The sequence below is a fragment of the Staurois parvus genome, unplaced genomic scaffold, assembly GCF_062004578.1.
Source record: "Staurois parvus isolate SC_StPar_1 unplaced genomic scaffold, SC_StPar_1.0 ptg000205l, whole genome shotgun sequence".
In the NCBI taxonomy this organism is placed as follows: Eukaryota; Metazoa; Chordata; class Amphibia; order Anura; family Ranidae; genus Staurois; species Staurois parvus.
This window is the reverse complement of record NW_028318001.1, coordinates 10,373,622-10,390,742: the sequence shown is the minus strand read 5'-3', so window position 1 is coordinate 10,390,742 and position 17,121 is coordinate 10,373,622. Positions and strand designations below refer to the sequence as shown.

At 40.8% G+C, this 17,121-nt stretch overlaps 1 protein-coding gene across 2 annotated transcripts in view; it reads right to left on the bottom strand.

Moving 5' to 3' along the window:
• Positions 1–17,121, bottom strand: part of FAM110B (family with sequence similarity 110 member B) — a 205,348-nt gene that overhangs the window by 98,366 nt on the left and 89,861 nt on the right. The gene's annotated exons all lie outside the window — the stretch shown is intronic.

Here is a 17,121-nt window from a genome sequence, read left to right as displayed (position 1 = left end):
CAGCAACAGAGTTCCGAAAAAGGGAGAGCTACAATTACATCAGCCACTTCAGCTGAAGGCTTGCAGTTCTCAATGAACTACCAGGGCACTGATGAACGGTCTAGGTAGTTCATTGATGCTTCCTTTCATTCAGTAACCACCAGCCCATACAAGGTACAAGCAGACCGCTACACTGACAATCTGCAGGAGCTTGAGCTTGCACCTGTAATTTTTAACTTGGAGCCTGTAAAGCATTACACCCCTGATCAGCAAATCACGGGTGCAATGCTTTACAGGCTAGAAAAAAAAAAAAATTTTTACAAAGATGTGCATTTATTATTATTATTATTATTATTATTTGTTTTTTGTTTTTTTACCAAAGGTGAACTTAACAACTTAACTTGTTTTTTTCTGGGAGCAGAGATCTTTTGGGACAGATTCCCACTCCTGCAATTATTGCCTAGGCTAGAGTTACATAAGCTTGGCCTGGCCCCCCTCCCGCAGCCTCCTGGGACACGTCACACATCCCAGGAGGCTGCAGGACTAGCATGACAGTGCCCTGTGATCTTGTGAAAGCTCAGTGAGGAGCTGGCTGTGAGAGCTCAAGAAGTCACATCTGGCTTCCACATCCAAGATGGCGGTGCCAAAAAGCCAATCCCGGCAAAGAATCTTCTTCAGTTAAGACAGAGCTGGACTCCTGGGCTGGTGAGTATCTGTTTGCTAAAGGTCAGTAGCTGCAGGATTTGGAGCTGCTGACTTAACTTTTTTTTAAACAGGAGTAAAATACCTCTTTAGGCTGCTCATACACTAGTAGAATTTTGTTTGAAAATTTTCATTGTTATTTTGATTTTCTGATGATCAGTGAGGTAAAATCAACATTTGCTTTTGACTGCAGTGATGTAAAAAGTAGAAGGAGTGGGTTGGTGAATTTTCTCTGAATGGACAAAGTACTTTTGAAAGACATTAGTTGAATGTACTGATGCAAAAACCTTTCATACAAATGTTCTGTACGAATGTTTGAAAATCTACTAGTGTATGGCCATGTTTATCATGCAATCACATCAGAGCACATCATATTGCTGGTCATTGTTGAAGGATAAGTTCACCTTTTGTAACATGTTACACCCATATGTAGAGTGTAACCTGTTACATGTAGCACTGGCCACCGCACCCCTCCCCTCCACTCTCCCCCGATCCCCCATTGTGACAGCAAGCAGAGGATCTTTTCCACCCTACTCGCTGTCATAATTTAAAAAAAATGCAGCCATGCGGGGCTCCGCACACATGGCCGTTTTATTCATTCACAGAGTTCTGTGAATGGGAAACTACATGTATCAACAGCCTTTGCAGCTGTCAGCTTGTAGTTCTCAATGAACTACCAGGGTACTGTTGAGCACTTTAGGTAGTTCATTGATTCTTCCTGTCAGTGTGAAACAACATATGGGCAGACAGCTTACACTGACAGTCTGTAGGAGTCTGGCTCCCATATAGAGGTCTGTAGGAGTCCTGCATGGCCATGGTGCAATGGAATGGCATGGTGCAATGCTTTCCAGGCTCCTACAAAAAATCAAATAAATAAAAATAGTAAATGCACTTTTTTACCTGCAAAAAAAAGTGTTGGGTTTTTTTTGTGAACTTATCCTATAAGCTTTTTTTTTTTGAGAGTGGGGTTTGCAGTGTTCTGCAAGCATATTTGCTTTATAAATACTGTATAATAATAATAATAATAATAATAATAATAATGTGTACATGCTTCAGGAGTTGTTTCCTAAACTGGGCAAGGAGAGGAAAGGAGTTCTTCAGGGGAAAATAAATGTGCTTGTCACGTTTTTAGAGTCACTCCTATTGAAATCTATGGGGCCAAACATGTAGTATTAAACTAAGAAAATGTACTTCTCTGAGCACAGAGTATCAAGTATCCAAGCGATGAACATTTAAATATGAAGAGGCACAATTACAAACAATGGGATTCTGCATGCTGAACATAGTCTGGTATAGTGAAATACACTATAAAAAACACCAGTGTGAATAGCAGCTTAGCATTATATTATATTATTTATGGGGTAATGAGGGGGTTATTTAATAAGGGAAAAACAATGAGCAAAGTGCAGGAACCCATAACAACCCAATAATAAAAAATATTCTGCCCAGGTGAGATTACAGCAAACATATAATACCCAAAGGTGTCTAAACTTTATATCTGCTTTCTGCTGTGATACACCTGATTACAAGCCAGATACAAATGGGTAAATGTTTCTCTGAGCCCCACAACAGCTCAAACAACATCATACAGACACCATGGTCTGCTCCTGCCAACACAAATGATTTCCCATAACAGGCTTTTCTAGGCAGATTTAAAAGGTCTGATCTACCTTTTTTCACTGTCAAACCCCTGCGCAGCAACACCATCGGCATTGCAGCAAGTTGGCTGCTTGCCATTGACAAACAATTTTACACTCTGGCAGACAACCTGACTTAATGATTTTAAGAGCAGAGATATATGTGATATGTGTTCTTTATTGCTCACGAGGCTCTAGTATATTCCTTGCATGCTCGGTTATTAGCAGCCTGGTCTTTGTGATGGTCTGTTTTTCATTTTGTAATTTTAGCTTTAAATGGCAGAACGGTCATGTTTATTGTTGGACAATAAGGACTTGTTCCCACCTGTGGCACTATTTAGTTCCCCTGAAAAGGGATCTATGATGGATTGCTTTTTAGAGGGCCGTAGAGAAGCGGCTGGCAGGCATCCAGGAGGAAATATTGAAAATACTGCCCTCCTGAAACTTATTCACCCCCTTGATGTATTTAAAGGTTTCTATTTCAATATTTTTATTAAAAGAAGTTTTAGCTTTTATAATACAACAAACTCATGATACGCCCACGCAGGGGCAGAGCGGAACAATAGCATGTATTTAAAGGTTTCAATCATGTCTCCCCTTTCCTCCAGACTGTACATATTATATGTATATGTATATGTATAAATAGAACTACAGGCAAAACCTTTTTTTTTTCATTTTGGATAGAGTAATGAGGGTTATAACCCCTGTCAGAATGCAGAGATTTGCATTCACTTCTTATCCCATAGCCAAACAGGAAGTCAGAGGAAATCCCTGCAAATTAAGGAAAGTCCTTGGGGCCCCCCAGAACAAGTGTCCTCATTGGATTTCCCCTCTATTACTTTTCTGGGAACAACCAAAAATTTGAGATTTTCTTTTACTTTCAATGATAATAGTAAACAGGACAAATAGGGATGGAGAATCTCCCCTAACGGGGGCACAGACTGCAATGAAAACGGACAGGTGCTCTAATCCACCTCCAGTCTGCCCTTTTTTTTTGGATGGCTGACTGGGAATTTTCCAGCCAAATGTTTAGCTTCCAGTTGAGCCCAATTTACTTGAATGGGTCACATTTGGCCACGGTACTGCCCACTGTTCCCGCCACAGAGTATAGTTTTTACTGTGGCCATGAAGCATGGACAGAATGCACATCCAGTAGAAGGACATCTTGTGTGCAGACTAAACAGAAAGTAACATACTGGAATCAGCCTTCCTCTTCCCTACAACTACCGGACTATTCTCAGAATATACAAAATCACTGTTTGCACACTAAGAACAAAGGACCTGCTCTGCAGCAAGCTGGCAGGACACAGGTTTTTCCACTCATGCTGTGGCTGTTTTGTTCTTTAAGAAAAGGTGTACTTTAACCACTTCAAGTCCGGACACTTTCACCCCCTTCCTGTCCAGGCCAATTTTCAGCTTTTAGTGCTATCACACTTTAAATGACAATTGCGCGGTCATGCAACTCTGTACCCATATGATATTTTTAGCATTTTTTAGACAGATAAAACTTTCTGTTGGTGGTATTGATTCACCACTGGGATTTTTAATTTTGCTATAAAAATTAAAAAGACCAAAAATTTTGGTGTGTTTCTTATAAAATTTTGCAAATAAATAATCTTTCTTCATAAATCTTGGCCAAAATGTATTCAGCTATCTTTTTGATAAAAAACAAAAACAAACAAAAACAAATTAGTTTATTAAAAAAATATATAATTTAAAAAAATTTGTTTTTACATTTTTATTTTTTTTAGATTATGTATATATTTTTTTACATACTGTCACCCTAGCAGTACGGAGTCACCATAGTGACACTGTACTACTTGTGGGGGGTGATGAAGATTTATTTTTTTTACACTGATTGCTTTTACACCCATAAAAGCTGTAAAAGCAATAATTTCTCCTTCTCTTTGGTTGCATTCCTGCAGCCATTGAGAAATACTGTGAGAGCTGTGATTGGTCACAGCTTGTCACATGGTACAAGGCTGTTGTGAATAGCCTTGTGCCATGTGACCTCTGTGATCATTCACGGATTGACATATTGCTTACTACTGTACATGTGATCACTGATTGGCCAATCAGTGATCGCATGAATCGGCACCTCACATAGCGGTCCCCAACAGCGATCTGTGTTCCAGTGGACACAGCGGGCACAGATCATGGCACTCCCAGGGAGCGTGCACAGGCAATGGATGCATCGGCAGTGCTCCTGTCCAGCTGTTTATGCGCCGGACGGGAAGAGGTTAACACAAATGTGCTTTTTGTTATTGAGAGTTTTCATTAACCCCACCCGACTCACACTTCCCCAACAAAGTTGCATATGTGCCTCGATCCAAAGGCTACGGCCACTGTGTTTACATCCTGGCCATTCCTGTGCATTACGGCCCCTTAGACCTCTATGGGGCTGTGTCCCAAGACTGAGGGTGAAGGAAGACAGACTCAGAGAAATCTATGGGGGCTGTAATGTACCAGAATGGCCAGGATGTAAACAAACAATGGCCACAACCATTGGATCGAGACATGTATGCATCAGTGGTGAGAAAGGCGACTTAAAGTGAAACTTCACTCTCTCAATCAACATTGACTATTCTGAATCTTTACATGGCTGGCATTTGTAAATAGATAGGAAAGTATATCATATTCACTTATTTTAAACAGTTTTTTTCACATTTCTTTAGTTACTTCCTGGTTTCCAGGCCTGGGCACATTATGTCATACATCCCAGCAGTCTTCAGGAGCGGAGGAGGAGTTTCCTCACCTAAGCACACCCTCCTGCATGTATGCCTCAGCTAAGGGCAGATGGATTCCAGGAAGTAATTGCTACATCTGCACTTACTCCAGATGGCCAGGGGGTGTTTTTCTAAGTGATTTCTCAGTAAAATAAAGCATGGAGACATGGATGGATGGAGGCGTTTGCTATGAATGAAATAGCACTTTTGCTTTGTGGTGCTCAGATGCAGTGTAGTTCTGCTTTAAGTTGGGCTAAGGAAAAGAGAAATAAGGATAATCGCACTTGTCTTATAGTACACCTTTCCTTAAAACAAAACAAAAAAAAACAGCCACAGCCAGAGTGTGAAAGTCTGTACCCTGCCAGTTTGCTGCAGAGTGGGACCCTTGATGGAAAACACCAGAGGCTGCAGCCGTCAGGTAGAGGTAAGTACACATCTATGGAGGGAGAAGTTGGGTTAGGTTAAGTCAGGGCAAAGGGACAAACCGGATACATGAACATTGTCTTCATTTTTGCCTGATCTGACAGAAGTAACTGAAATTGGACTGGTTGCTGCTCCTCTGCGGTTTACAAAGCTTTATTAAACAAACCTGATAAACGATAGCCAAATTAAACTATAATCTGCTTTTAACGTGATTAGTCAGGAATAATTGCAGGGCTGTGATGAAGCTGCCGACCATCAAGATGAATTCTCTCCAAAGTTCCGTGTTTACCACTTAGCATATTTTAGAACGTGTCAAAGGTTAGTCAGTAGTGACAGCAGCGCGGTGGAAGCATCTAGCTTGAAGGATGGATGCCAAGACATAAAAAATGTTTTGCTCCGTTTGGTATAAGAATCTCTGTTGGAGATTCCTGCCCCATAGCCATGTATGTGTATCTGCAAGATGTGATGTGAGCAGACTCCTACCAGCTTCAACTGGACAGATGCCAACAGTATGTATCTAGGCCATAGAGGCGGGCAACCTATAAGGAGACCTGACACTTAATGGAAAAGAGAATTTTACAAGGGACACAATCACAAAGTAACTATTACAGCAAATTATAGAATCGCCATGGATGAAAACCCTGACACAGACGCATGCCAAAATAAATCCTCACCAGGATCTGCAGCACAGATGGTATTAATATCCATTATTTATACAGCACCTACATATTATATAGCACAGAATTATTCACTGGGGGGGGCTCAAATATCTCATAAGAGTCACACAATATGACTCATCAATAGAAGTAACGGACGAGATTTGTTTCAGCTTATTACTGATAAAGTGAACCTGTGACTATGTCAAGTGCAATAAAGCAAATAGACTGCATAATCTAAAGGAACCAATCTAAAGTTACAATGCTTGTTTGCCATTTTAGGGCTCATGTACACTGCAGCTGATAAACTCACGCGGTTCAGCCTTTCTTTCGGCAGCCCCTGAACTCGCTTTAATGTTTTCCTATGTGTCCATGTACACATCTATGTTTACAGTAGTTTTTTTAACCCAAAAACATACGTTCAGCAGTCGATTTTATCAGCGTTTCAAATGCAAAACGCTTGTAAATGCGGGAAATCACGTTTATAAGCGTTTGCAATTTTCTTTTAACTCTTCCAGTTCCCGATGCTATCCAGAGCCTTTTTTCATCATGAAACATGCATGCAAAGCGTTTTCAAGGTACTCAAGTGGACAAAACACTGAACACAGGATGTTCCTACCAAGCTTGTCACACATTGTAATGACCAATTCACACCTCAGACCTCTCCTACCCTTGGAAACAAAAGGTACCTTAGATTGTACACCCCTTGAGGGTTAGGGACTGATGTGAATGTACAATATATATGTAAAGCGCTGTGTAAATTGACAGCGCTATACAAGTACCTGAAATAAATAAATATGTTAATGACCATTCACACCTCAAATTCCTCATGAAGACTCCCTGCCAGGTGGCCTTAATGACTGACTCCACCGGACACCTTCCCACCCTTGGAAACAAAAGAAATTTTAATGAGCAACTCCCACCTAAGCTAATCTCAACAGGTACTGCTCTCTCTGCTTCTACTCTCTGTATTTCTCTGAAAAAGTCTGAAATAGTTAATAAATTTACCACTTTTCAGTGCATTCTGGGCATCTGGGAGGTTCTCCTGTGCTTATCTTTAAAAAAAACGCTACTAAACGCAAATGCGCATAAACAGAGTTATGCAAACGCGGATAAACAGACGTTTTTTAACCTACATTTTAAAGCAGTCAGTTTCCATCGTTCAGAAGTGTCCCATGTACATGGGGCCTTAGGAGGTTTAGCTATAGAGAAAGCAAGCTCCAGTAGAGTTGGAGTGTAAGGCCCCTTTAACACTGACGGTCCGATTGGACTCGCCTGTTGGATTTTCAGGTGGACCCGATTGGACCATCCATTGCTCTCTATGGAGCAGGGGGTGTCCACCGACAGGAGTCCGCTGACACCTGCCGGCATCTGATCTGTACGCTAAAAAGACAGATGGGGATCTGTTCCCCATCCATCCGGCAGATTGGATCGGGTGACAGTTGGGTGGAAACGGAGAGGCGGTCCATTTCCATAGAAAATAGCGGGCTGTGGCTGTGTCCGCTCTACAGAAGCAGACACAGACCTGTCATCCGCTTGCTCAGCGGCGATTAGTGGAGAGATCCTCCGCTGACGGGTCTGACCTGTCTGAGAGGGGCCTAAGTGATGACTTTGCCTGTTAAATAAAATGATCCTTTAACTGCTTCCCTGCCGACCCTATAGCAGAACTACAGCTACAGGGTGGCAGGGCTGTACAAAATTATGTAGATATAAATGATTTTGCATTTCTAGGTAGGGGGCGAGTGCACTGGCATTGGCGGCTACAGATGTCGATCACCGGGTTCTGGACGGAGATTCCCCGCTGGCACCCAGTAATCGCCGAGGAACAGTGACAGGGGAGAGACCTGTATGAAAACAATACCGGTCTCTCTCCTGCCAGCAGTAACGTGATGCTGTGTACTTCTTTGCACAGCAGAAAAATACACAGTAGCATGTTTACATAGTAAAACGCACACATCACATACAGTAAAACACAACACAGTTAACCCTTTAATTGCACCAGATGTTAACTCTTTCCTGCCCAGTGTCATTAGTACAGTGTCAGTGCTTTTTATTAACACTGATCACTGTATTGGTGTCACTGGGACGTCAGTGGCAGTTAGTTCCCTCCCAGTGTCAGAATGCCCTCCGCAGTCCATCTATAAGTCGCTGATCGCGGCCATTACTAGTATAAAAAAAAAAAATTCCAGTATATATACACCTCCATTTGGAGACGCTATAACTTTCCAATTAATTTACACATATTGGGATTTTGTTCTAGCAAAGACATGTAGCAAAATACATTTTGGCCAAAATTTATGATGAAATTTGTTTTTTTTTACATTGTTTACTGGATATGTTTTACAAAAAGTAAAAAATGTAGGTTTTTTTTCCCAAAACTGACTTTTTTTTTGTTTATAGCGCAAAACATAAATGCAGAGGCAATCAAATACCACCGAAAGAAAGCTCTGTTTGTGGGAGAAAAAGGAAATACATTTAATTTGGGTGCAGCGTTGCATGACCACACAATTGTCAGTAAAAGTAACACAGCGCCGTATCACAAAAAATGGCCTGGTCAGGAAGGGGGTTAACCTCTGAAGGGCAAGTGGTTAAAGTGGTTGTAACCCCTTACATATACACAGATATGAAACAAATCCTCCTTGCATAAGTTGTACCTGTTTATCTGCAGTAGTCCCTTTTCTACATCCAAAATTTATAAAGCTTGTCTGAACTTTCAGAAAACAGGGCGGAGACAAGCTACACACTGCAGAACTCAATGAAGGTAGCTCTGACTGTTGATTGGCAGGAATGGACACACACCCCTTCATACAGCACACAGAAACTGAGGCTGTCATTCATAGGCTGTGTGCTGGAGGTCCATCCACTGTCACTACTTTTCTCTTGGTTTCAAGAAAACATGTACGAAGTGATTCCTGCAGATAGAAGAGGAACGAAGCAGCAAACAGAAATGACACTTAGGGGGAGATTTACTAAAACTGGTGCACTCAGAATCTGGTACAATTGTGCATGGTAGCCAATCTTGTTGGCTCCAGATACATAAACAAGTGAGCAATTTACATTGTATGTGCCCCAGTGCCCATGGGTATGGGGCCCTACAACATGCCTGGTACTGTTTTAGGATGCTAGCAATTCCTGCTCCCATGCAGGTTGCAATAGGGATACATTTCACTCACTCACATTTTGGCTTCTCAGAGTCCTGGGTGCTGCTCTGCAGTGGTGACCGTCCTGCTGGGCTGTCAGAAAATTTTCAGATCCAGTAGTTATTATTCAAGTGTGGTCACCTTGTATAGGTACTGACTTTCTCTCCTGCTGGACCCTAGATTGACAGCTACTGTGGTCACAGTCTCTGCAGAGCCCGTGCTGGTGGTATACACTTAGTATGCCCACATGGTAAGTAGGCAGTGGTTGAGAAACATGGCTTTATAAACTTTTCATATAAGAGTGCAATTATCTTGTTAAACTGCTCTTCAGCCTCGCTGATAAAGAGCCTATGAGGTTTTACAGTACTGTAGCTCCTCTAATAAATCCACATTTTCCACTATCATGCTGTCCCTTGACAGCAGTAATCGTCTAACCAATACAAATTTATTTATGTTTGTTTACAGACATAGTAATGTCTTAATTAAATTATACGAAAGATGGGATCTCTGGCATTCCTTGACATGTGCAGGTTTCATAGGAAAGTTCACAACAGGCTCCCAAGGATCATGCTCATCTAAAGCAAGAGTCTATAAACTTTCAAAACAAAGGGCCAGTTTACCATCCTTCAGACATTAAGGGAGCTGGATTGTAGTCAGTGGGGGTAGAAAATGTCCCAGGTATTAGTGAGAGTAAGCAATACCTCAGGTGTGGTGATCAGCAGTCGCATAGTGCATGTGGTCAGGAGGAGGAATAGTGCCCTGTTATTGGTATTACTGGGAAGAATAGTGCCCCATAGTTGGTGTCAGTGGGAGGAATAATGCCCCATAGTTGGTTTCAGTGGGAGGAATAGTGCCCCATCATTGGTGTCAGTGGGAGGAATAATGCCCCATAGTTGGCTTCAGTGGGAGGAATAGTGCCCCATCATTGGTGTCAGTGGGAAGAATAGTTCCCCATAATTATTATCAGTGGGAGGAATAGTGCCCCATCATTGTTATCAGTTGGAAAAATAATGTCCCACCATAGCTATCAGTTAGAGAAATAATGCCCCATCACTGGTGTCAGTTGGGGAACTATGCTCCACTGGTGTCAGTGTTAGAAATAGTGCTTCAAGTCAGGGGAATAAATAGTGCCCCAAGGGCCAGATAAAGGTTAGCAAAGGGCCACATCTGGCCCTCGGATCACTGAAATGAAGGGATGTTTCATTTTATGCAACATTGTAACTTATGTTTTTCCTCCTAAATGTTTCCTTTGCACTTGTATACACTTCACAAATAGCAATCAAATGGATATATACTGTACAATCACACACACACAGGCTTTCTTATGGCTAATTACACAGCAGTCAATATTTTGACAGGTCACATGCTGACCTCAATCACTTTTCATCTGATGACTGGTGAAGTCATTATTGCCATAGCTGACACATTCGGCTTTGAAAATCTGAAGAGTCATAATATCGATGAACGCATTATTTCTCTTTCAAACCACTGCCAAGCAATAAGTCTTAAGGATCTTGTATAGCTAGAGGTGCAACTTGAAATTAGATCTAACATCAGAACATCAGACAAACCACAGTAACAATGTTCACAGAAATTCATGAAGAGCGCTTTATAAAAGTTTTAACTTACAGCAACAGTGATGATTTCTATGAGTCTGTAAAGTTATAAAGTACATCTGTAAAAATTCCTACATTTCATCCATAGTGATCTTTTAGGACACGGACGAGCATAGGATCTATTAGGGCTATCAACAACTGTCAACTACAGAGTTGGAAGACCATTGTCCACTAGTTTACATTTTAGACTGAGCCATAAAGTGTATGTACAGGATTATCTGTGATCCGAGAGTGGCGTATGACAAAGACGCAGCCTGTAGTATCTGTATAAAGAGGAGAACAGAAAACACGTATTGCTCACTTGCTCATTATGAGTTTAATGTGTCACAAAGAAAAGGATCACATTATACAAATAATTACTTAGTGGAAGCGCAGGCCACATGGAAAAGCATATCAACTTCTGTTCAAGAGTTACCATTACTAACATATAGGATACTAAACAAAGAAAGTGAATGTCAGAACAAACACAAAACTGAACAAAGATAGCATAAACCAAGAGTGACTAACCTGTATCAGGAGGAAAACAGAAAACTCATGTCGCTCATTCTGAGTTACAAGTATAAATAAAGGCAAATCTTTTTTTTTACATTTGGATAGAGTGGAGAGGAATTAGAACACTTGTCAGTTTTTATTGCTGTCTGTGTCCCCGTTAACTGCTTCCCATCCGCCCTATAGCAAAAATATTGCTACAGGGCGGCACGGATGCGTAAAATCATGTATACATGTGATTTTGCATTTGCAGGTAGGGGGTGCGTGCCCTACCTGCGCCGCCATTTGTGGCCACAGCTTTCAATCACCGGGCCCCAGCCGGTTACTGCCAAAATTAGATTTTTTTAACATTTTTTACTGGCCATGTTTAATAGCAAAAAGTAAAAAATATGTTTTTTTTTCTCAAAATTGTTGTTCTCTTTTTTTGTTGCGTACAAAATAAAAAAATCGCACAGGCAATCAGATACCACCAAAAGAAAGCTCAATTTGTGGGCAAAAAAAGTATGGAAATTTCATTTGGGTGCAGCATTGCACGACCTCGCAATTGTCAGTCAAAATAATGCAGTGCCGTAATGCAAAAAAAGGCCTGGTCAGGAAGGGGGGTAAATCCTCAGGAAGGCAAGTGGTTAAGGTTGAACCCTGAGGAAGTTACGTGTTGAGTGTGACGCAATGCGTAGGCGCGCAGTGACGTAGTTCCGGAGGACGCCATCTTGGTATACCCAAATCCACGTAGATTACACCCCTAGCATGTGGTGTGAATGCCTATGTATATCTGCTACCAAGTGAGTGGGAATTTGGCGTTTTTTTCTACTATACACATAAAATAAATAGCGTTACACTATGGAGGATCTTTCTTCTTCTTTTACGTCATTAATGTGATCCATGTGAGTGAGTTGGCTGTATTGCGGTACTTATTTCTGGAGGGGAACCTGTGATGTTTAGGAGCCACCATTGATGGGGATTTTCTTTGGATATCGTCTATTGAGGAGTTAATGCCCGTGAAGGATCCTGGTGTGATCAGAAAGTCGTGATGGCCCAGTGGGTCGCAGTAAGAGGGTGAGGGGGCAATCTAGCCATTTAAGGATTCATATCGGCTTGTATACACATGCACCGTATCACCTGCATGTCCTTGAATATTGGATTACCTCTTGCAGATTTGCACTTTTTTGGACACTTTTTATAATTCACATCTTTATATGTATATTGGATCACCTCTTGCAGATTTGCACTTTTTTAGGACGTTCTTTTATAATTCACATTTTTATATGTATATTTCATTATACAGTTTTTTCTATATATGGATTGTTGAGATTTCAAGTTTTAAGGGTGCTGTTTTATATGTGAATGTTGTATACTGGAGTCTGAGCACTTATCACTTTATTCAGGATGTATCCCCATTTTAGGGATACACGGTTTATTGCACTTGGATTTAATGTTTCTTTAATCCCAGTTAGGGATTGGGGGGTTTTATTTTGATTATTCACAATTTATTGGGTCCAATTTGGACCAATTTGTTTTATTCACGTTTTTTTCACGTCATTTGTGTCACGTGGGAGTGTGTCATTAATAGATCTGTGGAGGATCAGATCACTTTTTGTATTCATTATGTATACACGTATTTGATTTATTTATATATATATATATATATATATATATATATATATATATATGTATTTTTGTTGATATGTTTATTATAGATAGAGTGCTACACCAATTTATTTCATTTTATTATGTCTGTTCACCTAAGGGTATAGGACTGGGTGTTAGCAGCTTTTAGTTAACACCATTTTTTTTTTTTGAAGTGCAAGAGGATCATTACTTAATAGATGGGAAATGTTCCAATGGGGACACTAGTTCTGGTGACCTGGGAGTCCCCATGGAATTCCCTTCATTTTCAGGGATTTTCTCCCACTTTGTTTGGCTATGGGCCAGGAGATGAAGGGAAATCTCCACAATGGGACACACATGGAGAAAAGAAAAATCTGAGATGAGTTACTACCCTCCTTTGCTCTATCGAAAATGAAAAAAAAAATTGCCTATTGCTCCACTTTAATGTGTGCTTGTTGGTTGTCTCCTGAAGCCACAATACAAATCATTAGAGCTCTCTCTACAGTAGCTGCAGCCTAGTAATAGCACTACTGGAAGGTTTATTTATTTACTTGCCACATCAGCCTCTCAACTTTTTTAACCACATCCTGACCGTCCTATAGCAGATATGCTGCTACAGGGCGACAGGGGTGCACAAAATCACGTAAATAAACGTGATTTTGTGTTCTCGAATAGGGGGCGCACGCGTGCCCTACCCTCACTACCGTTCGCGACCGTGGCTGTCAATCATTGGGTCCCGGCCGGTGATTACTCGCCGACGCCTGCTGATTACTGAGGATCTCCAACGGGGAGGAGGTCTGCTTTGTTTACGAACAGTCCTCCTCCCTGTCAGCTCGAGCACACTGCTCTGGATGGCTGTGCACAGCACAGGCATCCAGATCAGTGTGCTTACAGTGAAGGACCAACACACCGCCCCCTAGTAAAACACTTCCAGCACACAGTTAACCCTTTGATCAGCCCTCATGTTAACCCCTTCCTGTCCAGTGCCATTAGTACAGTGTCAGTGCTTTGTTTAGCACTGATCACTGTATTGGTATCACTGGGGATGTCAGTGACACCAAGTCAGTTTCCCCTCAGTGTCAGAATGCCCGCCGCAGTCCCACTATAAATCGCTGATTGCCGCCATTACTAGTAAGGAAAAAAATCTCAGTGTATCTATACCGCCATTTCTAAACGCTATAACTTTCACGTATTGGGATTTTTTTTTAGCAAAGATGTGCAGCAGAATATATTTTGGCCTAAATTTATGACAAAATTTGATTTTTTACATTTTTTACTGGACATGCTTAATAGCAAAAAGTCTAAAAAATATTTTTTTTTTCTCAAAAGTGTCGGTCTTTTTTTATATAGCACCAAAAAAGCAAAAAAAAAAAAAACGCACAAGCAATCAAATATCTCCAAAAGAAAGCTCAATTTGTGGGAAAAAAAGGATGTAAATTTCATTTGGGTGCAGCGTTGCATGACCGTGCAATTGTCAGTTACAGTAAAGCAGCGGCGTAACGCAAAAAATGTTCTGGTCAGGAAGGGGGATAAATCCTCAGGAGGGCAAGTGGTTAATAAGGAGGAACCCTTGAAATAATGTTCAGTTCTCAAAGAACCCCTGCTAAAAATCACTGCATCTAGCTCCCTGTACATTTGTGTGATGCTCAACAAGAAAAATAATCCTTACATTAGTGGTGAGTGGAAATAATTTCCCTCTTACACATAGCTAAAATGATTGTTGGTGTCAGTGGCAACTTATTTGAATGGCAGAAATTGTTCCTTGCTCAAGGAACCCCTATCAACCTCTGGAGGAACCCTGGTTGAGAAAGCCCGATGTAAAACCTAACAACAAATCTCACTTATTTGGTCACTTTTGGTCTGTTAATTAGATCATTAAAAGTGTTTTGTTATACTTGTATGATAAGTGAAAAAAAAAAAGTCTTGTCTGGAATCTGGTCAACGGATATCTTTCTGTGCTGCCGTCATATCAGTTACATTGTTTCTAGTTATCTCTGAGGACTACAGAACCATTTCCAAATACAACATATTTCAGAGAAGAAAGGTTTCTGTAGTTCTGTCCTAGGATGACAATGCTGCTTCCCTATAAATATGTATGGTGAGTAAGCATTGTCACGCTATGGCAGAAAATGCATTGCTGGCATAAAGTTCCAGGTAAGAACAAAAGAAAAAAGCTTGCAAAAAAAAAAAAAAAGAAAATGAATGCAACCACCCACCTGGAAGCTGCAATATAGAAATGCCTTAATTATTCCTGCTGTTACTACAGAGAAAATGTGTTACAAAGGTTATCTAAAACACATAACATGAAGCTCGATCACCAGGGCATCTTGAAAAATAGGTTTTTCAACTATATCATTCCATGCATGTTCCAGCAAAACGTGTCAGGTGATAACTGTCATGTACTAGTTCCAACTCAAATTACTATTTATCCAAACATGATTTTCCCAACCAGATTTTCCACAAAGCTTTGTACTTCTGCACCTGATGCTCTCAGTTTTCATCACAGTTCTTGCTCACTTGACAACCCAGACACCATCTGAATATCAACAATGATGCCTGAATCTGATCCATCTCCTTAGAAATATTTTAGGGCCATGAATGTGAACTTCCATTTATGTACGGTTATTTTTTGTTGACTAAAAGGAGTTTTGTTAAGATACCCCTGGTTTCTCTAGGACACCAGAAACCTAATCAGATTGCGCCAACTGCTATCCAATGATGCCCTTACCAACACTTGGCGATACCAACAGGGGTTTGTAGTGTTTATGTCACTATTGGCTCCAAAACATGAAGTACTGTTCATTTATTCAGCAGTAACAAACGCCTATACAACTTCTATTTCTGCGACCTGGCAATAAAATTAATATTAAAAAAACCTTTAAAACATGGGGTCCTCTGAAAAAATAACTTAAAAGGGCATAGCAGGACATGGTTAAAAAAAAAACAAAACATATGCAGTACATCTCCGCAATACATGCACATTTCCTATGTTTTATCTTTTTAGGGCTCATTCACACCAGTACCGATGCGGGACACCCACGTTCCAAGTGCGTTTCCTGCACTGCATTCAAAATGTACTGGGTGTGCGATCTGCTGTGGATGTCAATGTAATCCTAATGACACTCTAAACACAGATCACAAATGCAGTACGTTTGCCTGCACTGGAGGGCATGGTACTGCAGTACCATGTAATCCAGTGCAGTGCATTTTTAAGAAGTAGTGCATGCACTACTTTTGGGGTGAACCAGTGTGACTTCAGTCGATTCAAAGGAATGGGCTGAAAATCACACTGTACAGAGTTGCATAGGAGCGCAGACCTACTTCCTGTGCGATTCAAGCATGTATGTCCCTTAAAGACTCTGGAACCACAGGAAAATACCAGTCATTCCTACCAGAAGAACACTGGACTCCTTATTTCCTGTTGTGGATTGGCAACACAGTGCTTTTGTAGACTGAAATCTAATAGAATGGCGTAAGTCCTGCCCAGTTGGCTCTTGTTGAACTACAGAATACTGCTCCCCCTCTTCATCACATCATAGGAGGAAGGGGTTTTGTAGTCCAGGAGAAAACCTGAAAAGGCCGATTAGACTACTTAAAATAGCAGACACAGGTTACACAGGACAGCTCTGACTTTCTGATAGGATCAACAGGTATTCTCTGCACATAAACAAACAGACATATCTATGGACAGAGCCATGATATCAAAATACTTTCAATGTTAAATTTAGGAAACCAAAAGGGAGAAAATAAGAAAAGTTCATTGTTAGGTTTACATACACTATAACTCGCTAGTTGACATTGGCGGTTATTAGTAGTTTCCTCAGACTCTGGTGAAGTCATTTTACTGCCAGCCTGTTCTAGGAAAGATCATTAGCGAACATTAGACATCAAACTCTTACTGGTATAGGAAAGATAATTGATCATAATATAGACACGCTTCTTCTGGAGGAGTCTGAATGGCAATACCACAAGCATAAATAGACTATAATTCATAATTAATTCATTTAGGTTAGCAGCAAGATACAAAGACCGATGATGTATGGTTGTCTGCAAATGCTTCTTTTAAGAAGACCCACAAAAGAAATTTACTGTTTAAGAAAGTGTGGTATTGCATACGGCATGTAAATGATAAACTCCGCAAGGGT